This window comes from Schistocerca americana, chromosome 6 (assembly GCF_021461395.2).
Source record: "Schistocerca americana isolate TAMUIC-IGC-003095 chromosome 6, iqSchAmer2.1, whole genome shotgun sequence".
Lineage (NCBI taxonomy): Eukaryota > Metazoa > Arthropoda > Insecta > Orthoptera > Acrididae > Schistocerca > Schistocerca americana.
In genome coordinates, this window is record NC_060124.1 from 46,069,089 (window position 1) to 46,093,065 (window position 23,977).

The following is a 23,977-nucleotide window of genomic DNA, read 5'->3' on the forward strand; positions in this document are numbered from 1 at the left end:
TAAGGACATCGCACACATCCATGCCCGAAGCAGGATTTGAACCCGCGACCGTAGCGGTGGCGCGGTTCCTGACTGTAGCGCCTAGAACCGCACGGCCCGGACAATGGTCTTAGGTAAAATATTACTTTAACAAACTGTTTCGCTATTATCTGATATATTATTACATGTACGATATTCATGCCACAGCATACAATGACACTGACAAAGGGCAACATTGATACCATATTCTTACTCTCACAAATGTTAGACAAACCATTAATAACACTAAAAATGCCTTACAGTAAAAATTACTCAATCTGTAACGAAAAATTTAAACTTTCGTGATGTGGAGGTCCCATTCAACAATGATTCTAGCTACTCGCGACTGCAGTGCCAAGAAAGAAATATTGACCTTCGTTCCTCTTCATACACTTTTCATTATAAATCAATAATCAGATCATTCTCCTCTGTTTCACAATATTCAAACAAAAATATTTTACTCAGCCACAGATATGTCTACATTGCCACGAGTCCTCTGCTCGGCGTCTGCCTCTCTAATCATCAAACGACAGAACACCCGCGCTCCTCGATGCGAAGCAGCGGTTACAGTGACAAAACGAACGCATCTTCCAGCGACAGGGCCACTCTTACCAAAGACTGCGCGAATAATAAAAAAATCTTCAAATGTGTGTGAAATCCTATGGGACTTAACTGCTAAGGTCATCATTCCCTAAGCTTACACAAACCTAAATTATCCAAAGGACAAACACACACACCCATGCCTGAGGGAGGACTCGAACCTCCGCCAGGACCAGCCGCACAGTCCATGACTGCAGCGCTTGAGACCGCTCGTCTAATCCAGCGCGGCACTCGCGCGAATAATAAGCGATTCAAAATTGTCACTTAGCGTTTGAGACATCCAAAGCATATAAAAATTCCAGAAATGAAAATAACAAACTCCTAATACACCTGTTTCAAGATGTAGATGTAGACCAATAAGTTTACTGGAGTCAGCATGCAAGATATATGCTGAGATTTTAAACACAAGACTTAAGAACGTAATGGAAGTAGTACCACATTAGGGAAAAATGTGTTTCATGAAAATACGCTCCATGATAAATGCAGTTTTTATTTTACAGCAGCTAACGTAAAACTGGGGAGAATATAATAACGACGCACATATCGCCGTTATTGATTTAAAGAAAAAGAAGAAAAAGCTCTTAACATCGTCAGTAGACAGAAACTTTGGAAGACAATGACGAACTGTGGATAGCCGAAACATTTAACTAATGCGATAAAAAGTTTGTATCTGATAAGGACTATTGCCATAGATCCCTACGGGAAAATGACTAATAAGATATCAGCTAACGAACAATAAAGACAAGGTTACTTTATCACCCTACGCTTGTATTAAAAACAAAGTTTCGGAAGGTATGTACCTAGTCAGGGAAACAATTTCGAATAAATCACTGTGTGCTGGTGGTGCTCCGTACCTAGCAGAGAAAGAATGGGACCTACCGAAAGGATTATTTACAGATCAAAAAGCGGAGAGGTTTTACATGGATATCTCAACAGGGAAAACTAAGAAATTGACCCTCATGGGCAAAGAACACATTCGAAAGAAATCAATAGATAAGGAGATTTTAGAACAAGTAAACCACTCCATTTATCTAGGCTGGGAAGTGAAGTAAGGCTACAGAAAATATATATAAATTAAACTTAGTAAATTCAGTCCAGTACGAGAAACAGTTAACAGGAACGATGCTAGGATACTTAAAGTAAAGTCTACAAAAATATTGCAGTCTCCACATCGCCCTGGGGTACCGAGATTTGGATGATTACGAAAAAGCAAGAGAGTCGTTATCTAGACAAGGAATGCTATGCCTGAGATGTGTTGAAGGTAGTTTAATAGAAGACATACTGACCAACCAAGACATTAGGAAAGAACGAAGTACTTTTAGAACAAATGATTACATTCCAGTACAAAGGAAAAAAATGGGACACTTAGGAAGAGTCTGAGAGATTCTCTTTAAAGGCTAAAAATTACACTGGGATACCTCCTAATTACACTGGGCTACCTCCTAATATCGTGTCGGGTCTCCTTCTGCCAGGCGTAGTACAGCAACCCGACTTGGCATGGACTCAACATATCGCTGGAAGTCCCCTGTAAAAAGATTGAGCCATGCTGCGTCATGAGGCATCATAACTGCCAAAATGTTGCTGATGCAGGACTTTATACACGAACTGACCTCTCGATTATGTCACGCAAATGTTCGACGGGATATATGTCGGGCAATCTTGGTGGCCCACCCATTAGCTCGAACTGCTGAGAATCAGTCGTGGACATTTGAGGTCCAGTGACATAGCGCACCTTTGTTCGGGGTCATGAAGCCTGTGAATGGCTGCAAATGGTATCCAGATAGCCGAACACGATAGTCTCCAGTCAAGGACCAGAGGACCAAGTCCGTTCCCTGTGAACACAGCCCAAACCATTAGGGAACTACCACCAGCTTGCACAGTGCCACGTCGACAATCTGGCTCCATGGCTTCGTGGGTCTATGCTACACTCGAGCCCTATCATCAGGTCTCAAAAACTGAAATCGGGACTCATCTGACCAGGCTACAGTTTTCCACTCGTCTAGGATCCAACCGATATGGTCACGTGCCCAAGAGAGGTGCTGCACGCGACGACGTGCTGTTATCAAAGACAATCGCTTCGGTCGTCTGCTGCCTTAGCACATTAACGCCAAATTTCGCTGCACTGTACTAGCGGATACGTTAGTCTTACATCCCACATTAATTTCTGCTGTTATTTCACTTACTGTTGCTTGTCTATTAGCACTGACAACTCTACGGAAACGCTACTGCTTTGGGGTCGTTCAGTGAAGACCGTCGGCCACTGCGTTGCCCGAGGTGAGAGCTAACGCCTGAAAATTGGTGTTCTCGGCACGCTGTCGACACAGTGGATCTCGGAATGTGGAATTCCTTTACGTCCATTCTTCTAGCTCCAACTACCGTTCCGTGTTAATTTCCGTCGTGCGACCGCAATCACGTCGGTAACCTCACGTACATGAAATTACAATGAAATGAACACCCTTAGCTTCTTACAGGCGTTGACATACGTCAACGGGGACAGATGGAAATGTGTGCCCCGAGCGGGACTCGAACCCGGGATCTCCTGCTTACATGGCAGACGCTCTATCCATCTGAGCCATCGAGAGCACAGACGATAGCGCGACTGCAGGGATTTATCTCTGGCACGCCTCCCGCCAAACCCATGTGAGCAGGAGGTCCCGGGTTCGAGTTCCGGTCGGGGCACACATTTTCATCTGTTCCCGTTGACGTATGTCAACGCCTGTAAGCAGCTAAGGGTGTCCATTTCATTGTAATTTCATTCTAACGAGCTGCAATGTCACCGATGGTATCTGTTCTTTCGGACATGTCCGAAAGAACGGATACCATCTTCGTTTTCACATACATGACCTGATTACAAATGACAGCTCCACCAATGCACTGTCCTGTCATACCTTGCGTAAGCTATACTACAATCCATCTGTATTTGTGCATATCACTATCGTATGACTTTTGTCACCTGTGTTTAAGTGCCAAAGAAGAACAGAAGATGACATTACTACCGTAACAAGTAATTTCACCTCGTACCCGAAGAGAGGAAGATGTTGTTGTTGTTGTGGTCCTCAGTCCTGAGACTGGTTTGATGCAGCTCTCCATGCTACTCTATCCTGTGCAAGCTTCTTCATCTCCCAGTACCTACTGCAACCTACATCCTTCTGAATCTGCTTAGTGTATTCATCTCATGGTCTCCCTCTACGATTTTTACCCTCCACGCTGCCCTCCAATGCTAAATTTGTGATCCCTTGATGCCTCAAAACGTGTCCTACCAACCGATCCCTTCTTTTAGTCAAGTTGTGGCACAAACTTCTCTTCTCCCCAATCCTATTCAATACCTCCTCATTAGTTACGTGATCTACCCAATCTTCAGCATTCTTCTGTAGCACCACATTTCGAAAGCTTCTATTCTCTTCTTGTCCAAACTAGTTATCGTCCATGTTTCACTTCCATACATGGCTACACTCCATACAAATACTTTCAGAAACGACTTCCCGACACCTAAATCTATACTCGATGTTAACAAATTTCTCTTCTTCAGAAACGATTTCCTTGCCATTGCCAGGAAGATAGCTTGAAGATAATTACAGCACTTTTGTTAAACATGCAAGTTGTATTGCACGGACCGGTAACTGCAGGCGCTGGAGAAGACAGGCGCGGGTGGAGGGCGTGAGGCCGGGTCGCATCCTTCCGGCAGGCGGGTTGCTATTTCTGCGACTGTTTACCCCGCGCGGCTCTGACATGAATTATTCAGGGCGGGCGGCCGAGGTACACCTCCGTTTCCTGCCGGTTCCGCTACCGCCGGCGCTGCCGCCGGCACCGGCGCCGCGGCGGACCGCACCGCCAAATGAACACGGCCGTCGTGCGCAAGCCTAGACACGGCCAGACCAGCGAGGGGGCCTGCCTAGCAAGAGCACCGGCAGTCTGCCACCTCCATTCGCCTTTCGCGCGTCTGTTTCCCAGTCCCAACCACTCATCTGTCTTCACACTGGCCGGCCGCGGTGGTCTCGCGGTTCTAGGCGCGCAGTCCGGAACCATGCGACTGCTACGGTCGCAGGTTCGAATCCTGCCTCGGGCATGGATGTGTGTGCTGTCCTTAGGTTAGTTAGGTTTAAGTAGTTCTAAGTTCTAGGGGACTGATGACCACAGCAGTTGAGTCCCATAGTGCTCAGAGCCATTTGAACCATTTTTTTTCTTCACACTGCAGCGAGGTACCACGCGGCTGTAACTGTGCAACTACTCGAATAAGTCCGGTGTTGGCTGTAATTACCACATGGCAGCGAAACGTGGTAGGAGCGGATCTAGACCATTAGTTCAATCTTTGGTCACTAGGTGTGGATTTGGCGCTTTGAATTCAAGGAAGACGAATACACTACTGACCATTTAATTGCTACACCACGAAGATGATGTGCTACAGACGCGAAATTTAACCTACAGGAAGATGCTCTGATATGCAAATGATTGGCTTTTCAGAGCATTCACACAAGGTTGGTGCCGGTGGCGACACCTACAACGTGCTGACATGAGGAATGTTACCAACCCACTTCTCATACACAAACAGCAGTTGACCGGCGTTGCCTGGTGAAACGTTATTGTGATGCCTCGTGTAAGGAGGAGAAATGGGTACCATCACCTTTCCGACTTTGATAAAGATACGATTGTAGCCTATCGCGATTGCGGTTTATCGTATCGCGACATTGCTGCTCCCGTCGGTCGAAATCCAATGACTGTTAGCAGAATATGGAATTGGTGAGTTCAGGAGGGTAATACGGAACGCTGTGCTGGATCCCAACGGCCTCGTATCACTAGCAGTCGAGATGACAGGCGTCTTATTCACATGGCTGTAACGGATCGTGCAGCCACGTCTCGATCCCTGAGTCAACAGATGGGGACGTTTCCAAGAGAACAACCATCTGCACGAACAGTTCGACGACGTTTGCAGCACCATGGACTATCAGCTCGGAGACCATGGCTGCGGTTACCCTTGACGCTGCATCACAGACAGGAGCGCCTGCGATAGTGTACTCAACGACGAACCTGGGTGCACGAATGGCAAAACGTCATTTTTTCGGATGAATCCTGGTTCTGTTTACAGCATCATGATGGTCGCATCCGTGTTTGGCGACATCGTGGTGAACGCACATTGGAAGCGTGTCTTCGTCATCGCCAAACTGGCTTATCACCGGGCGTGATGGTATGGGGTGCCATCGGTTACATGTCTCGGTCACTCTTGTTCGCATTGACGGCACTTTGAACAGTGGACGTTGTAGTGTTTCCTTTCCTCGGGGTTCTGCCGCGAAAATACAAAATAGAAAATCTGATTGGGTTTTGAATTTTGATGGAATAAGTCACGGATAAGGCGGACTTCGTATTACTGATTGTGATAGTGCTGTAATTTGACCGTGAATGGCAGACCGGATCGGCAACAATACAAAAAGCGACTGTAAGGAAATAGCATCAGATAAAAGTTGAAATTTATCTTATAATTCTGTTTGAAACGTAGTATTTATTATAATATAGTCTTCGTGGCTGCGACTGGAATACTTTTTAATTTTCTTGTAGGATGTCCTTTTTCTCATAGTTTGCTGGTCCTCTTGTTCTCCGCCTAATGAAAATTTCTATAAGGTGTCACTGTCAGGATTAATTTATAACTTTGGCAATAACCATTCCGAATCACTACTGAATTAACTTCGTTTCGTAATATAGTTTTAATTTCCACTTAAAAGCATATTTAACACATCGCCGAAAGATACGCGTCTTTCGTATGAAGATAAGAGAGTAATCTATTAGTTGTTAAAAACAAAAACCTACGCAAAAGTAAAAAAAAAGGTCAAAATTATTGACAAAAATCGGTCGCTGGCGCAGCGCACTTCTGCATGCGCGATCATAAATCATATCTTTGTATTGGCGGAGGCGCGGTAGTCAAAGTACCGTTACAACGTTACATTTCAGATGTGTTACGACGCGTGACTCTGCCCTTCATTCGATCCCTGCGAAAACCCACATTTCAGCAGGATAATGCGTGACCGCATGTTGCAGGTCCTGTACAGGCCTTTCTGGATACAGAAAATTTTCGACTGCTGCCCTGGTCAGCACATTCCTTAGATCTCTCACCAACTGAAAACGTGTGGTCAATGGTGGCCGAGCAACTGGCTCGTCACAATACGGCAGTCACTACTTTTGATGGACTGTGGTATCGTGTTGAAGCTGCATGGGCAGCTGTACCTGTAAACGCCATCCAAGCTCTATTTGACTCAATGCCCAGGCGTATCAAGGCCGTTATTACGGCCAGAGGTGGTTGTTCTGGGTACTGATTTCTCAGCATCTATGCACCCAAATTGCGTGAAAATGTACTCACATGTCAGTTCTAGTATACTTGTCTGATGAATACATGTTTATCACCTGCATTTCTTCTTGGTGTAGCAACTGTAATAGCCAGTAGTGTAGAAATCTTTCCGTGGGTAATAGATAAAACACGCGACGTGGCAAACAAGGTGAAATAGGCGAGAAAGGAATGAAGTTGATTTTATTATAAGCCACCGCTTACACAGTTGGTTCAAACTAGAGACCTCTGCGAGATGCTGGATCCTAAAAACGACACGATCGACAGTTGCTCGCAGCAATTGCGGCGGAACCTGAGCTACGTGTTCCTGTATACTGGCCTTCAGATCAGGTAGAGACCAGAATTGTCCCTGTTAAACGCATGTAAACGGATTCGGATTCGGTGATATTGCTGGTGATGCATCTGGAAAAACTCTGGACATAATACGCTTGTGAATGGCTGCATTAAGCAGAGCTTGTCTCATCTTGCATGGAAACAGTGGCTTCCACACATTGGTCCTCTCAAAGGTGGAATCTGAGCAGGAAGGTATGAAAACCTGCAGCCATCGCAGTACGCGTAACAACCCTCTGGGTATGTTCTCTTCAAAGAAGAGCGAATGAAATCAAAGGCGTTTGTGAATCACACCACTCAGTCACATACGGCCAACACATGTCTTAGCAGTACCCCAAATTCGACAGTTCCATGTATTCAATGAAACCTGTAGTGTCAAATTTGTCTTAGAATACTGTCCAGCCACATGTCATCAGTTTCTTTCGTGCCTGAAACCGAAAAGCCAATTCAATACTTTTCTGCAGAGCATTATTTTGGTTGTTCCACCACCTCGTTATTGTACTGGTACCAGTGTAAAATAAACCCCAAATCTTGGCGTACTGTTGACCATGGTATGGACTATTGTCCTGACATTGCACTTGCACTAGCACTAGCTGCATCACTTGCTGCATGGCCAGTTACAGCAACAGCAACCTTCTCAGTAACTTCCACCTGGTTTGGATACCTTTCAGGTGCGACACGAAGCTCACCCATGTTTTCGAATTTCTTTATCATCTTCCTTAAACCTAATTGTGACATCGGGCTGTTGTTCAGGGCTTTCAATCGGCGATTGCCTTTCAGTGCAGCCGTTCATATAAAACAATTTCACTAACAGCGCAGAATCTCTCTTCTCGATAGCCATACCGTTCACTCACGTTATGACAAGTCAAATGACGGCGTTTATGTGAGACCATCATACAGTGCACCTGGCGACTGGAAGTGAACCAATTTTTTCCAGTGTAAATCGGTTCCGCATCAACACATGAGAATATTTGCCACGTTTCGCTGCCATACGATATTATAGCCCACAGAGGATCTTCATGAAGAGCTTCACTTTAATTATAACCACCCAGTGTTACTCAACACGGCGATCTGTATACCCATCTGTAACCCGTATACCGATGACAATTTTTTCAAAATTACTTTAGGATTGACAGTCGCGTACGAGACAGTGAGGTGAGGCTCATGTGGGAGGCACGGCACGCATTGTCAGCCGATCTCGCGAGACTTCCACGAGCAGCAGCCACATGTATCCCCCAAAACTTAAACCCAGGCATTACAACATTAGCGCTTGCGCTTTGCGTAGGTTATTCTTTTAAAATGTCAGGTAGTACTGCAGGAAAGATAACTGAGGGTACAAGTAAGGCTTATTCTACAGTCGGTACCACAGGATCCTGAAGAAGATCACAGCAGAGGGGTCGAAAAGAGAATCGAAGATTTTAACTTCATTTGGGGAACAATTTGTTTCTGCATATGTGAAGACCGGAAACATCAAATTTCTTACGTCCCAAGCCTCACATGTGTCGGGAGAATAAGAAAACTACGTGTTTCTTTTTGTACAAACCTTGTATGCATTCAACGAAACGGAGAAGGCTTTCCGATACCACAGGATTGTGCTGCTCACCTCACACTGCCAAAAAAAAAAAAAGAAGGACAACGCTCTAGCTGCCATACCATGAAACTGACTGCTTCTGACAAGGGACTAATCGAAACCGACAAGTCGAAACCAAAGGTAGAATACACCGAAAGAAATGCACACTCTAAATTTTAGGTTCTTAGGCGCGCCACCCGTAGTGGCTAAGCGGTTCTAGGCGCTACAGTCTGGAACCGCGCGACCGTTAAAATCACAGGTTCGAATCCCGCCTCGGGCATGGATGTGTGCTATGTACTTAGGTTAGTTAGGTTTAAGTAGTTCTGGCCGGCCGCTGGTGGCCGAGCGGTTCTGGCGCTACAGTCTGGAACCGCGCGACCGCTACGGTCGCAGGTTTGAATCCTGCCTCGGGCATGGATGTGTGTGTTCTCCTTAGGTTAGGTAGGTGTAAGTAGTTCTAAGTTCTAGGGGACTTATGACAGCAGTTGAGTCCCATAGTGCTCAGAGCCATTTGAACCATTTTTTTAAGTAGTTCTAAGTTCTAGGGGACTGATGACCTCAGAAGTTAAGTCCCATATTGCTCCGAGCCATTTGAACCATTCTTTTCTAAGGTGCACTGCAAGTACAGCCCTTCCTGCCCAGCTTGCGAATCGGCGAATAAACATACGCAATTATGACAAGAGGACGAAGCGCCGCTTAGCGCGAAATCCGAACTGCACACTTGTGAATTTTAAGCACTTTGATCACCCTAAAAAATGTCTAAAATCATAATTTTTTTTGAATAACGTGAAGTAATATCGGCAGCTAATCGGTTACGGAGATGTAATTGTTACACAAGTGGCTATCAGAGCAACGAAAATCATGTCAGTTTTTGATATGACGTTACCGGCGACTTCCATCAACCAGGGCTTTAATTTGTTGACATTAAATATTTTATAGCAATTCCTATGTCACAGTTCTTATGCTAATTTTCGAATAATATGTATTTTGCTACCAATGAAACATTCCCGTGTTTATTCCACGTAGTCGTTAGTGACTACTAGATGGCGAAACAGGCATTTTCATTACACTAGGTACACTTGATGAAGGAAAGAGTAATGAATTCAGGGACTTCACGGTAGTTACTGGTTTTATTTAGAGAGAACTGGGATGGATGTAAACGTAGGCCTCCGCGGCCGTTGTCACAGTCAATAAAACTCTTATGGGTTTGTCAACTATAAATTCCGACGTTTCGGTGGCTGTTGCAAGACGTATTCCTCAGGGTGTACTGCTAACTGCAATATTCGCCGAAACGTCGAAATTTTATAGTTGGCAATGCCGCCTCAAACTCAGAAGAATTTTGTTGACTGAACTAGAATAGAGTTAAGAAATGATCGTGATAGCATTATTTTCAGGAATTGGTAAGAAGACGTTTCAGATGTGACAATATTATTCTCTCCCACTTTTTGTAATTTTCTAAGTCCATTACATGACTTTTGTAACAACGAAGACTACTTTTTTAAATTTTGAGACTTAACTTTCCTTGACATTCTTGAAGATGGAGATAAATCTGGAGAAACGATACCCCGCTGATACCACTGGTATTGATATATACGAATGTATCACAGCACACATCGACTGCACAAGCAACTCTGTCTTTTTTTACGCTCGAAATCATCAACTGCGGTTTATACCAAACTTGCTTGAGTGACTTTATACACAGCATTTAAGAGAATAACAAGGGTCTGTCATTTACGCCAGCTACGAATTTCTTTATAGTATTACGTTTAATCACATCTGCTCTAAAGTTTATTAAGGTAAACTTTATAATTTTGCGACTTACTTTTCCGCATAATTTCTTGAATCTGTTTAACCAGGTCAAGGAAGCCCGAAAAAAAGTACTGTTCATCAAACTTGCGTTTCAGAGCTCCCAGTCTTGTAAATCTTCTTCAGTAACGATGCATTGACCCTCACGAGCAGTTCTAACTCTTTCGAATTGCTTTTATATCACACTTTTGCGAGTGTCATTTTGGTGCACAATTCGTAATTCATATACCTCCTTCTTCCATTGACACAATTCATGCTCAGGTTTTAAGAAACGAAATTGACACTGCACTCTGCTGAAGTTTAAGCGTTTTCTCCCTCCTATGTTTGACGAAAACATATAAAGTCTTTCGTTTCTCACTGAAATCTAATAATGTATATGTTTTCTTAGGGCGTGGAAGGTACTCCGTTTTAGTTCTAGACTTTAATTGGTGAAAAACCGTTGTTCAGACCACAATTAACGGAATCGTCAAAGTCATTTCCTATCTCTTTACATTTTTCTACAATTTCTAACGAAATGGCCACATGCTGTTTGTATGCAGAGTCAAGCGACGAATTCGAATTTGTATGAAGGCCAGAACTCGAACCCAGTACTTCCGCTACGAGGCAGATGCGTTAACCACTACACCACCCTGGCACAGAGGCGTCTTACAGCTGCACGGAATACCCTAGCACACCTCCCGCCTCAATCCAAATTCCCATTCACGCCCATTCTCCCTAAACCCAGAGGCTCTCCACGTGTATTGGAATAGCATCTCAGCGAACTGGGGGCGCTACCTGAAACCCAGGCATATATGGTTTGATGATTTGTAACAGTATGGTTCCGAGACCTTTCCAAGTCTCAAATATCTATGCTGTACATATGCAGACTGGAGCGACGAATGAAAATTTTGTATGCCAGGGTAGCGAAATGGTTAGTGCACCTAACTCCTGAGCAGGAGACCCGAGTTTAAATCCCGGCCGTGGTATAAATTTTCAGTTTTTGCTTCAGTATCCGTATATACATCATACGTTTTCGAGAACTGAAAAGGGCTTTGGAACAATACAATTTCATTTGATTAAAGCATCTATGCCTGAGTGTTAGAAAGAAGCACCCATTTTTGTTCGCTGCTCCTGTGCTATTCCAATACGATTGAGAGCCTCTGCATTGTTGTTTGTGTTTATAGGGAATACCCAGTGGGCTGAGGCCTGAATCAGAATTTGTATTGACGTGGGAGACATGGTAAGGTAGGCCGTGCAGTTACGCAAATCCCTGTGCCACGTTGGCGTAGAGGCTGGTGCATTACCTAATGAGCGGGAACCTGGGGTTCGAATGCTGGCTTTCGTAAAAATTTTCATTCGCCACTTCAATCTGCATATATGTATCATAGATGCTTCATACTTCAAAAGGTTTCTGGAACCATTATAAATGTCGACATAATTGGAACGAATGTCCAAGAAGTTAACTAATGAATAGCACAAATGCAGTTCATCAGGAAAAACAGGTGATTTCGATGACATATCATGTTCTTCACATTACATGTCTGCCAGATGGCATACATTAATTGGATTCCACATTAATGTGAAACTCTAGAACCAACAAAAAGGCAGACGCTGTTAGTAGCTTATACCATATCACAGAGTTATTTAATCCAGTTTTATCTCCATTGTTAACACATATCGGCACCACAAAGCTAACTGCTAATTATATGAGAATTAAATGAGTTGCAAATTCGAGCGAATAGGAACTGCGAATAACTGTGTGGAGAAACTATCTACAGAAACTGAAATTCCCTTCACACATTACGGTGACACTGTGTCGTGTTACTGATTGACCGACTTGCCGGCAATCAAAGATACATGTCTGCCGTGTTACGCATGCACTCTCCGCTACAGCTACAGCAGGAGTTTACATTTCTCCAGCCGCCAGTCGAACAACGAATTTGGCAACTTTCAACATTTTTGAAAGTATTTGGAGCGTATCATAGCAGCGCAACTGTTGACACTGAGGTTCTTTGGGTGTATTCTTCCTCTATAAATAATTCCATGGCAGGTTCCGATATGTCGGATTGGAGAGTCTCCTTGAAGGTGCTGTAGCGCCACCTCTATTTTTACGCGCTACAGCAGGAACCAGCAATTCAGTCACAGCAGCCGAAGGCGGACGTCCGCAGCTCGTGGTCGTGCGGTAGCGTTCTCGCTTCCCACGCCCGGGTTCCCGGGTTCGATTCCCGGCGGGGTCAGGGATATTCTCTGCCTCGTGATGACTGCGTGTTGTATGCAGTCCTTAGGTTAGTTAGGTTTAAGTAATTCTAAGTTCTAGGGGACTGAAGTCCCATGGTGCTCAGACCCATTTGAGCCGAAGGCGGACAGTGGGAACTAAGGCAACAATAAGCCAGTTGCAGAAATGGGGCCGTTTCTACATCACGAGATACACTATGCCAAGAATCACGATATTGCAACCGTAGCGGAAAGATGGAGCTCTTATGGGACGAACCAAGCAGTTTTCGTATCACTGTAACACGGGTCTGTTGCCCCGAAAGTGGTTGAAAGCTATGTGTCGCCACAACAAATCGGTCGCAAGCCATTATACACAACCATAAATATGAGCAGAGGTGTCGGCATTCTGTGAGTGCCATTGTGGAGGAGAGGGCGATATGAGTGGAATGGGACAGCATGCATATGCTACAAGTTCAGGTCTCCACCACCACACCATCTGCTACGTCCAATTCTTCCTCCTTCAACTTGGTGATTCTGCATGGGCTCGCTTCCTCCTGGCCCACTCCACCAACGGCCAGACACCTGTCCTGGAGGGAAAAATAGCTAGATGCGGGAGCTTGGTGCCATCACTTGCTAGGGCAGGTTCCATCGCTGGGAGCTGTCATCCCCTACAAGCAACTCGGGAGTCTTTAGTGGCACTGGCTCCAGCCGCGAGCGGCAAACACGTGCTAACTGCGGCCCATAGTGCCAGGAAAGCTCCTTGAGTCAGCATTCCTGGTCGCTAACAGCAACGTCTCGTGGTTGACAGTTCGCTGCTGCTCGAGCCATCATCACTACGTGCTGCGACGGGGTGTGTCTGCTGCCTTCACAGAGATGCTACCTGTGTTGTCCCATGTGTGTCAGTAAAACGATGTGAGTTTTTGTGCTGTTTGTCTAAGCTAACAGCAGCCGGTTACCCCACCTGAAATAACCAACCCTGCACAGAAATGGCCCTACATTCTGGGACCACTTCAGTGCGAGTAACTTTTTTTAATGTATGAGATGTCTTTTCGTTCACACATTTCAGAAAGAAAGGACACCATTCTGGATGGCACAGCTGTTCATATGCATGATGAAATGAAATAAATTCTCCCAACATCGGCCGCAGTTGGGCCTGACATTACTGTTTCGTCGCCAAGTGAAAATTCGTGCTGTATTGGGACTCAAACACAGATTTCCCACTTTACACAAGTAGTCGCCTTAACCACTTGGCTATTCGAGCACGCTTTCCATCTGACGCAATCTTTCAAACCTGTCGCACACTACTTATGGAGAGCACCATGTCTACCATAATCGTTTCTTGCTGCATTGCGCTGGATTCTTACAGGTGTCCGGTAGATTTAGTATATCTGCACTGACACGACCTTAATGGCCATGGTTTATGGTGTCTGTTCTTCTGAAATGACCAAAAGACGCCATATATATATATATATATATATATATATATATATATATATATATATATATATGTGTGTGTGTGTGTGTGTGTGTGTGTGTGTCTTGGACATATATAAAAGGACAGACTACAGATACAGGAAGAGCAGACACCAAAAATGTATAAATGTATGTGGTCTCATGGCCGTTAAGAAAGGTACGACGAAAGAAAGTCCACTCTTTGAATGTCATTGCAGACCAGGCCCGATCTTCCGCGGGGATCCTAAATACCGAGTGGGGGTTAGTGTGTGAGAGGCTGGGATTTGGGTCTGAAGGGAATGGTGCTCAGATGTCCGAGGTGGTTAAGGCGAGCGCTCACGTTCAGCGGCAGACCCGAGTTCGAGTCCTGGTTGGTTGACTTGTGGGGCAGGGTACCAAACAGCGACGTCATCGGTCCCATCGGATTAGGAAGGGATGGGGAAGGGCCATGAGATTTCAAAAGAACCGTACCGGCATTTGACTGAAGCGTTTTAGTGATATCACGGAAAATCTGAAACAGGGTGGCTGGTAGCGGGTTTGAACCGTCGTCCTCCCGAATACGAGTCCAGTGTGCTAATCACTGCACCACCTCACTCGATCCGAGTCCTGGTCAGACACAAATTTCACCTGTTGCCATTGATTTGTTGCAATGCTCAAATGCGGCTGGTGCCATTGGAAACCTCTGAACTGGAAATGTGCCCAAAACTGTGAACTGAAAGACGCTGGGAGAGAAACATATTACCGCATGGAAATCTGAGAAGCTACCTACAAATTATGAAGATTTAGTTTCCATCTAGAAAAGCGGGAGTATCGTACCGGTTCATGCGGAGAGATTCCTAAAAAATTGCGAAAATAAAGTAATTGCGATTTGAGTGAACACACTTTTTCTGGCTCCACTTTACCTGCACATTGTAACGAGGAAAAAAGATCACATACTGCTCCAGTTGACCTAGAAGAATTTCCATAGTTTCAGCATAACAATATTTCGGAGTACGCAGAAAGCCCGCCAACATGCAAGACACGCAAAATGAGGGACATTTCAAGCAATTATGAAGTATAAATCTTTCCACGGATATGTTAGTTCCGTGAAAACAGTTTTACAACTAAGATAATTTGATAATTATTTCTGAAAACGTAGTTTGATTTCTTTATCGTTGGAGTCGCATGTCTTAATCGGGAATTCAATTTAATAAATTTCTTTACGTCTTTGAAACACGTCGTTTCCTCGTTTGTGAAAGTTTTTTCATTTTTGTGATTATTCATGTAAACTGAGTAAACACGACTTTCTGAGTGAATTTATGTGGAGATAGTCTCGCAGTAAGAGAACTAATTCACGCTCTGAGGAACTTAATTCACGGATGAGATTTCTCTGCGACGAAATTCGTTTTGTGCTGAAGTTACGTAATAGCAGGATTTACTTTCCGTTTCATGGTGTCGGCGTTTTCACCACGTATCTATCACACATTAATTTCATCGCAAGAAAAAGAACTATGAAAGGGATACATTCTACTGAATTAAAAATAGGAACTCCGAACGATTAAATTTGGTTAAGGTACATAAATATAGACTAGGATCATGTGCAAGGGACTTGCTTATTCGGTGCTGCAATTACATGAAGATAATTATTTTTTGATTGATATTATTTGAACTAAAAGCTAGTGGTTAATGGAGTGTTGAGATCCTGTAACAAAAACAACGCTGTTCTATTGTACATATAAATAATATTTTTTCTTCTGCATTTTCGATAAATTTGTGTAATTGATGTTGTGCCTTCACTTCTTTTTTGTTTCATGCCATTGTGTTAAGAAAACTGTAAACAAGTCTCAATGTCAATATTAATGTTTATATCAAACGCCAAGTAATATTGTAGTAGAAATGAACTGTAACAAATGTTGAAACTGTTGTACGATGTTTAAAATTGTAACTGTGCTTCTGGTCCATACGTAGGCGATGTGTTAGGATATGTAGAATGCAAAACCTCGGGTGGATACCCGGTCTGACAGGGAACGGTAAAGGGTGGGTGGCAGGCGAGCGCGGAAAAATGCGCGCGGGCACTGCACGGCACGACGGGCACAGTAGTAGTTGGAGTGTGGCACTGGTTTGAGCAACACCTTCTGGAGCGAGGAGGCTCTCCTGGAAGACAGCTTCACTGAGCCTCGGGTATGCCGTTCCAACGGCCACACACACAAAAAAAAAAAAAAATGGTTCAAATGACTCTGAGCACTATGGGACTCAACTGCTGAGGTCATTAATCCCCTAGAACGTAGAACTAGTTAAACCTAACTAACCTAAGGACATCACAAACATCCATGCCCGAGGCAGGATTCGAACCTGCGACCGTAGCGGTCTTGCGGTTCCAGACTGCAGCGCCTTTAACCGCACGGCCACTTCGGCCGGCTAACGGCCACACAGCATGGCAAAATTCCATAGGCACTAAATAGAAAAGTATTGCGACGCTAAGAAGAATTAAAGGTCCGATACATCTAGAGCCATAGCTGTGGTTGTATGTGTGCTCTGTGCCTCGCCACCTCGCCGCCCGCCAACCGTCGTATCGATATTAGCAGCTTGAAACTCTTAGTGCTGTTTTCGTATGGATCAGAGAGTGAACTGTGCAATAATAACCTAAATTTTACCGGAACTATCCCATCATTTATTTATCCTCACAACTAGCCTAGACTGGGTCCTTTCCAAATATTGTGCAATCCGAGTGGCCCGAAATGAAATATTAAATTTTGTGTTAACAATAATTATTTGCAGACCTAGCTATGTTAGAATGGTGTTTAAAGAAGTGTTTTGTTAATGAACCAGTAAATGAATAACGGAGGACTAACGAAGTTGAAAGATAACTTTAATATTGATATAGTAATGAAGTTTAATTATTTCGAGACGCATATAAAGGTATTTAAATGAGCAGTAAATAAGATGAAAAGAGTAGTAACTTATATACTGGAAATCTTGAAAGCGTAATAAATTCAGTAATCAATTTTTTTAATATAGTGATCATAACAGTTTCAGGGTCCGCCCTCCCCCCCCCCCCCCACCCTTTTTATTCATTTGAATCGTGAAGTGTTCTATATTGGTTTGACCAGCAAAAGCTAAAGTCAATATAAAAGTCAAAATTTATCAGTGTTTTATCTTTATCAAAATTGACATTTTGTGTGTGGCACGAAAGTGATATTTCTAGAATAACCTATGCCCGAATTTAATCAGATTGATAGACAGTATAAAGTTTTGTAGTGTACGTTATAGTGTAGTGTCAAGTACTCATGGTTTTTCCATATCAGTACAGAACGTGAAACTATCAGTTCAATAGATTTTCTGGTTCTAAAATTGTACTATATTTTGCAGGGTTACTACTTGTTGTTTTGCATGAATGTCTACCAACTTGTACAGGGAAGAAACTGAGTTAATGCCTAATTAGGCTGGCGACCGTATTATTATCAAATTGGTAGCATCTCCATTGTTGCTTTTGGTCCATCCTGACGTGTAATTGCATTTTGAACTTGCTTGACGGATCATTGTTATTACAGAGTGGGTGTAAGTCTGATTCGCCACTATTCAGGTACACGCGGTCGATATCTATACGAAAATCCTTTCTCATAAGGTGAACCCCGCTCACTTCTCACAGCACAGGCTTTAATGAGTGATAATACGCGGAGGTTACAATCCGCCTACTAAGTTTTGCTGTGAACACCAGTGTACTGCAAAATTGACCGTGTGGAGTACTGCGGCACACTATAAAAGCAATTATTATAATTTGAACCGTCAGTGAATAACTTGTCTGTAGCTCTAAATTCAGTGACAGTTTACTTATAAAATTATACAGTAGTTTCAGTAAAATTATGTGCACAACTGTTTGGAAAAAGTGGAACGACAGGATCGAGAGATATGATCAGAATGAAATATATTGCTCCCAGGGACATGGCATAACACAAATGACTGCCATTACAGACCTGTACACGCACTTTGACTGTGGAAATTCAGTACGGAGTATCTCCACCACGTGAAGCAATCAGAGCCGCTAGGCGTCGTGCCATGGAATCAAAGAACTCTGAAGATGCTGCTGCGGAAAACTCTGCTACGCTGTTTGTGAGCGCGTCCATAACTGTGTCTGCAGGGGGATCTGAACGAACAATTTTCCAAGACAGCATATTCCAGATATGTTCGACAGGTGAGACTTCAGACAAACGGGCTGGCCAGGAAAGCAGTGGTACCCGTCATTCTTCGAAGAAGGCTTGCGCGTTCGTCGCCATATGTGGCCGGGTGTTGTCCTGCTGAAATATGGCATAGGGAACGGCCTGCTGGAGGGGCGGTGTCTCGGACGGTAAAACCTCTCTGATGTAGCGGCAACTGTTCAGATTTTCCCCAAGACGCAGGATGCGAGATCGCTTGATACAGGCAATGCCGCACCAAACCACCAGACATAGCGTTTGTCCGCTATGCCGCTCAACAGGACAGTCTGCCCAATGACATTCAGGACAGGGGCGTCCAACGCATACGTCACCATCACTTGTAACAACACCAACGCTATACTATTGTACATATAATAATTTTTTTCTTCTGATTTTCGATAAATTAGTGTAATCGATGTTCTGATTTAATTTCTTTTCCTTTTCGTGTCATTATGTTAAAGAAACTGTAAGCAACTTTTGAGGTGAATATTAATGTTTATGTCAAATTTCAAGCTATGCTATAACAGAATGAAGTGTAACCCATGTTGAATCTATTGTAATATGTTTAAAATTGTAATTGTGAGTCTGGTCCACACGTAGGCAATGTATTAGGATATGTGGAAGGTAAAACCTTTGGTGAATACCCTGTCTGTAGGGGAGCGGTAAAAGGTGAATGGCAGGCGAGCGCGGGAAAATGCACACGGGCGCGGCATGGCATAACGGACTCAGCAATACAGTCGGAATTGGGCATCGGTCTGAGGAACACGTTCCGGATCGAGGAGGCTATCCTGGAAAAAGTGGTTTCATTGAGCCTCGGATGTGCCGTTTCCGACGACTATACAGCATGGCTATATTCTATAGGCACTGAATTGAAAAGGATTACGACGCTAAGAAGAACCAAAGTGCCGAAACAGCAAGAGCCATAGCTGTGATTGTATGTGTGCTGTGCGTCTCGCCATCTCGCTGCCCGCCAACCGCTGCATCGACACGAACTGGTTGAATCTTTAGAATTGTATTCGTTTGGACCAGTGTTAATTTTGTTCCTGACTGTTCAATAACAACTTAACTTTTACCAGACTTGTCCTATCAATTAATTATCCTTATCACTAACCTAGACAGGGTCCTTTCCACATGTTGTGCAATCCGAGCGCCCCGAAATGAAGATTTAAAGTTTATGTTAATAAGAATTTCCTGCAGACCTTTTTATGCTAGAATGAATTTTAAGGAGCTTTATTGTTAATGAAAATATAAGCAAAGAACTAAGGTCTAACAAAGTTGGAAGATAATTTTGGAATTGGTTTAGTAATGAAACTTAATTAATTTGAGACAAAAATAATGGTAATTAAATGAGGAAGTAATAAGACAAAAAGAGTAGTAACTCATATTTTGTAAATCTTGAGTGCTTAATGTTTCCAATAGTCAATAGTTTCAACACAGTGATCATAACAGTTTCAGGGTAACCCCCCCCCCCCCCCCAATCTTTTCTTTTCTATTCATTTAAATTCTGGAGTGTACTGAACTGATTTGACGTGCAAAGTTAAAGTTAATATAAAACCTAAATTTACCAGTGTATTACCCTTATTAAAATTGACATTGTTTGTGTATTTCAAAAATGCTATTTCTAGGGTAACCTATGCCCGATTTCAGTCAGATCAATAGGCAAAACGCAGTTTGTAGTAATCATTGTAGTGTAATGTTGTGTATTTATAGCTTGTCCAAATTAGTACAGAAATGGAAAATATTAGTTCAGTAGATTTTTCTGGTTCTAAAATTTACCATATAATGCAGTATTACTACGTGTTGTTATGCTTGTACGTATACCCACTTGTACAAGGAAAAAACTCACTTAATGCCTAAATAGGCTGGCGACCGTATTATTAACAATTGGTAGCATCTGCTGTGTATGTTTCTTGCCCGTCCTAACGTGTAGTTGCACTTTAGACTTGCTTGACGTATCATTGTTGTTACTGAGTGGGTGTAAGTCTGATTTTGCCTCCATTCAGGTACACGCGGTCAACATATTTACTAAAATCCTTTCTTATAAGGTGAAGCCCGTCAACTTATCATAGTACAGGCTTTAAAGAGTTAACGTACGCCCGAGCGAGACGTTACACACTGTAGGACAAGTTCAAGGCGCACTCATGTGAAAACTCTACTTTTTACCATTCAGCACACCAGTGTTAGCGTTCACATGCTCAATGCAATCTGTGGCGTTGGTAGATTCTGGTCAACGGCATGCGTGCCACCAGTCCAGCCCAGAGAAAACGGCGTCAGACCGTCGACCCAGAAATGTCAACACCCGTTGCCGTGCTCGAACGTCGCCCCGTCACTGTGGGCGAAGCTGTTCTCTCAGTTACGGCCAAGCAGACGCGTTAGTATTCACCTCAGGCTGTGGTCACATTGTGTCGTCCGGTGCCCTGCCGGCGCTGTGTACGGCTCTATTGTCTCCACCGGGTCCTCATATGCGTCATTGTTGAAGCAGCGTGTCCTGTACGAGCCACAGTGTTACAGAACTTTGGACCCGCCTCTCGGAGACCAATAATAATTCAGCCCCCTTCGACCGCACTCACTCGAACTCACGCACATGCCGATACTCCACGCTGCGATGTCAAAGAGGCAGACTGGCACTTGGTAACACGTTTCCACTTTGTATGACGGCTCCTCGCCGAATAAGCGTTTTGCAATATTGACCTGAGCCGTGACACAAAAGAGAGCGTTGTTGGAACTCTCTGCTATTTAAATCACATACGATGGTTCCTCTGTTCTACATCCCCTCTTATCATGGCATGCTATTGGCCATTGATCTTAGTGTTTCACTTTTCGCGAACAGTAGTGTATAAAATTAAAATTTTCTAGGTTTTTAGGCCGCTTTCTAGCAGTAGTAGACACCGAAACATCCTAAAGAGGATGCCACAACAGGGGTCGACACGTCGATTATTTTGGAAGAAAATAGGACGCGGCCTAACAGCCCAGAAGACTAACTTTAGGGACAACGACCACGAAAGCCTTCAGGCTTACATGAAACGCTTGTATGGGGAAGAGGCTTGTACCACCATCAGTAATGAATATTTTGCTTCAATCAGAATCGTGTAGTCATTTTCATCACTCTACAATCCGCGTAAACAGTTTACTTGTCAATAAAGTTATGTCTAATAGAGGCATAAAGCAGTTACTTTTCAGATTGGTTAACAGTTTCCATCCAATACCTTTTTTTCTGTGTGAGTCGACAGATGCGCAAAGCATTGTAGGAGCTATATTTCAGAGCGACGTTTTGTGTCGAGGTGCTGATATACAGAATGAATTCACACACACACACACACACACACACACACACACACACACACATGAACACATATGGTTCAGTGTCTAATCTGCGACTAGGTCAACAGAGTCGAAGCACTTCGCTAAATGTGCGTTGATTCTGTCTGTTGTCACAAGTAATACTTGACGTAACGCCAACGTAAGCTCTGGGAGCGACTGAAAAGACATATGAAGGAGAGCACCAGGTTCTGTTAGACAGGCTATCAGCTCACAATGCCCTAATTTAATTGCATCCGAACTGGTGGCGATACGGTCTTGCAACTCACATGCTACAAGCACTATTATATCGGAAAAAGCCTTTAACGGTAGCACTTCCAGTCACAAAATTAGTTGAGTACTTAAATTATTTAATGAAATAACATGTTTGTGGATACAAACCTCATCTTCAGGCTACAATGGCCATTCTAAAAAATATTTAACAAAAAATACCAACATATTGAAGTTCCTCTGTACAGTTTTAACGTGTCCTGTTGTCGTCCTGTGAAAACAGACATGATTATAAGCTAATTTTAAGGAGTATTGACTTAATAAATAGGCGTGCCTTTCACACAAACATTTTTAAATAAACACTCACATTGTACATATCATATTTCTTTTTGTGGAACGCTCAGTTACCTCCATAGGTATCGTTCCTTGGAGATCGGTGATCAGTGTATTCTGTGCGAGTTCATGAAGAGTGGGTATGGGTTACGAGGCCACTCTCTAATGGTTCAAATAGCTCTGAGCACTATGGGACTTACCTTCTGTGGTCATCAGTCCCCTAGAACTTAGAATTACTTAAACCTAACTAACCTAAGGACATCACACACATCTATGCCCAAGGCAGAATTCGAACCTGCGACCGTAGTGGTCTGCACGTTTCCAGACTGTAGCGCCTAGAACCGCTCGGCCACCACGGCCGGCGAGGCCACTCTCACCTCTTTCACTGAAAGAGCAGAAGCAAGAGCGGGCTTCCACAGCGCACTTAGATAATCTGCGGTACTACCAGCGGGCTGCTGCCAGCGTACAAAAGGTTCATAGCCCAACTGTTCATTTCCCAAGTGGACAAAATTGAGAACCATCCGCAGGGCCACGCGGAAATCAGTGTACCGAAATGATTACGTCTCACAACAACAAATCAAACGGCAAAAAGAAACAATTGAGGACTAATTACCCAATGAACTCTAAGCTAGACAGAGCATTACACCTAGACACAATGGGTGCAGTCTTGCTCTGCTACAAAAACGTATAGCTTCACTGAAAATACATTCTGAAAGAAAAGATTACAATTCCATAATCAATGCACCGTTTAGTCGAGAGAACGAAACAAATCAGTTAAACGCTGATCTGGCTCTAATGCTAGCTGTTATTCGGCTTGAAATTGATTCACAGATTTGTTGGATGTCCAATTGGTGCATGAGATCGTCAAAACTACTATCTTGTTGGAGGACCCTACCAATAATGCTCCTCCTTACGTTCTCAGTTGGTAAGACATCCGGCGACCTTGCTAGCCAAAGCAGCGTTTGGCAAGCACGAAGCAGTAGAATCTCTCGCTGAATGAATGTGGTCATTATTTTGCTGAAATATGAGCCCAAGATTGCTTGCCCGAAATGGCAACAAAACGTAGCGTAGAGCATCGTCGATGTACCGCGGCTCTGTAAGAATGCCTTGATTGACAACCAAAGGGGTCCTGCTATGAAACGGAATAGCAGTGCATACTACGACTCCTGGCTGTTCGGCCACAAGGCTGGCGACAGTCAGGTGAGTATTCCACCGCTGTCAGGCCGTCTCTTGACACTCTACGGGATGGAATCTCGTTGACTAGTGTCGAAGTGAGCCAAGATGACCAGTGAAGACGTGTCCAAAGGCGTTGTGGGCAGTGGTAGAGTACTATTCTGAGTGTCGCCCGTCTCATCGTCCGACAAGCAGTGTTACATTAACGATATTCTACATCCCGTTTCTTGCCATTTTTGATAAGCCATACTGCGCTTTCATTTCAGCAAAATAGTGCTCGCCAGCACACGGCGAGCATCTATACTGCTTGTCTTCGTACTTCCCAAAACCTGCTTTGGCCAGAAAGATCGACAGATGTTTTTCCAATTGGAGCATTATGGTCAAGGTCCTCCAATCAGTTTGATATTGTCACGATCCTACGCTCCAATTGGACAGAATCTGGCACGATATCCTTCAGGACGTCCACAACTC

General features: G+C 43.8%; 1 protein-coding gene and 1 non-coding gene across 2 annotated transcripts in view; one reads left to right on the forward strand and one right to left on the reverse strand.

The window, feature by feature from the left end:
- Positions 1–23,977, forward strand: part of LOC124619950 (shootin-1-like) — a 115,699-nt gene that overhangs the window by 52,243 nt on the left and 39,479 nt on the right. The gene's annotated exons all lie outside the window — the stretch shown is intronic.
- Trnat-ugu lies at positions 3,127–3,201 on the reverse strand. Its single transcript has one exon. It is a non-coding gene; the product is annotated as a tRNA-Thr (tRNA).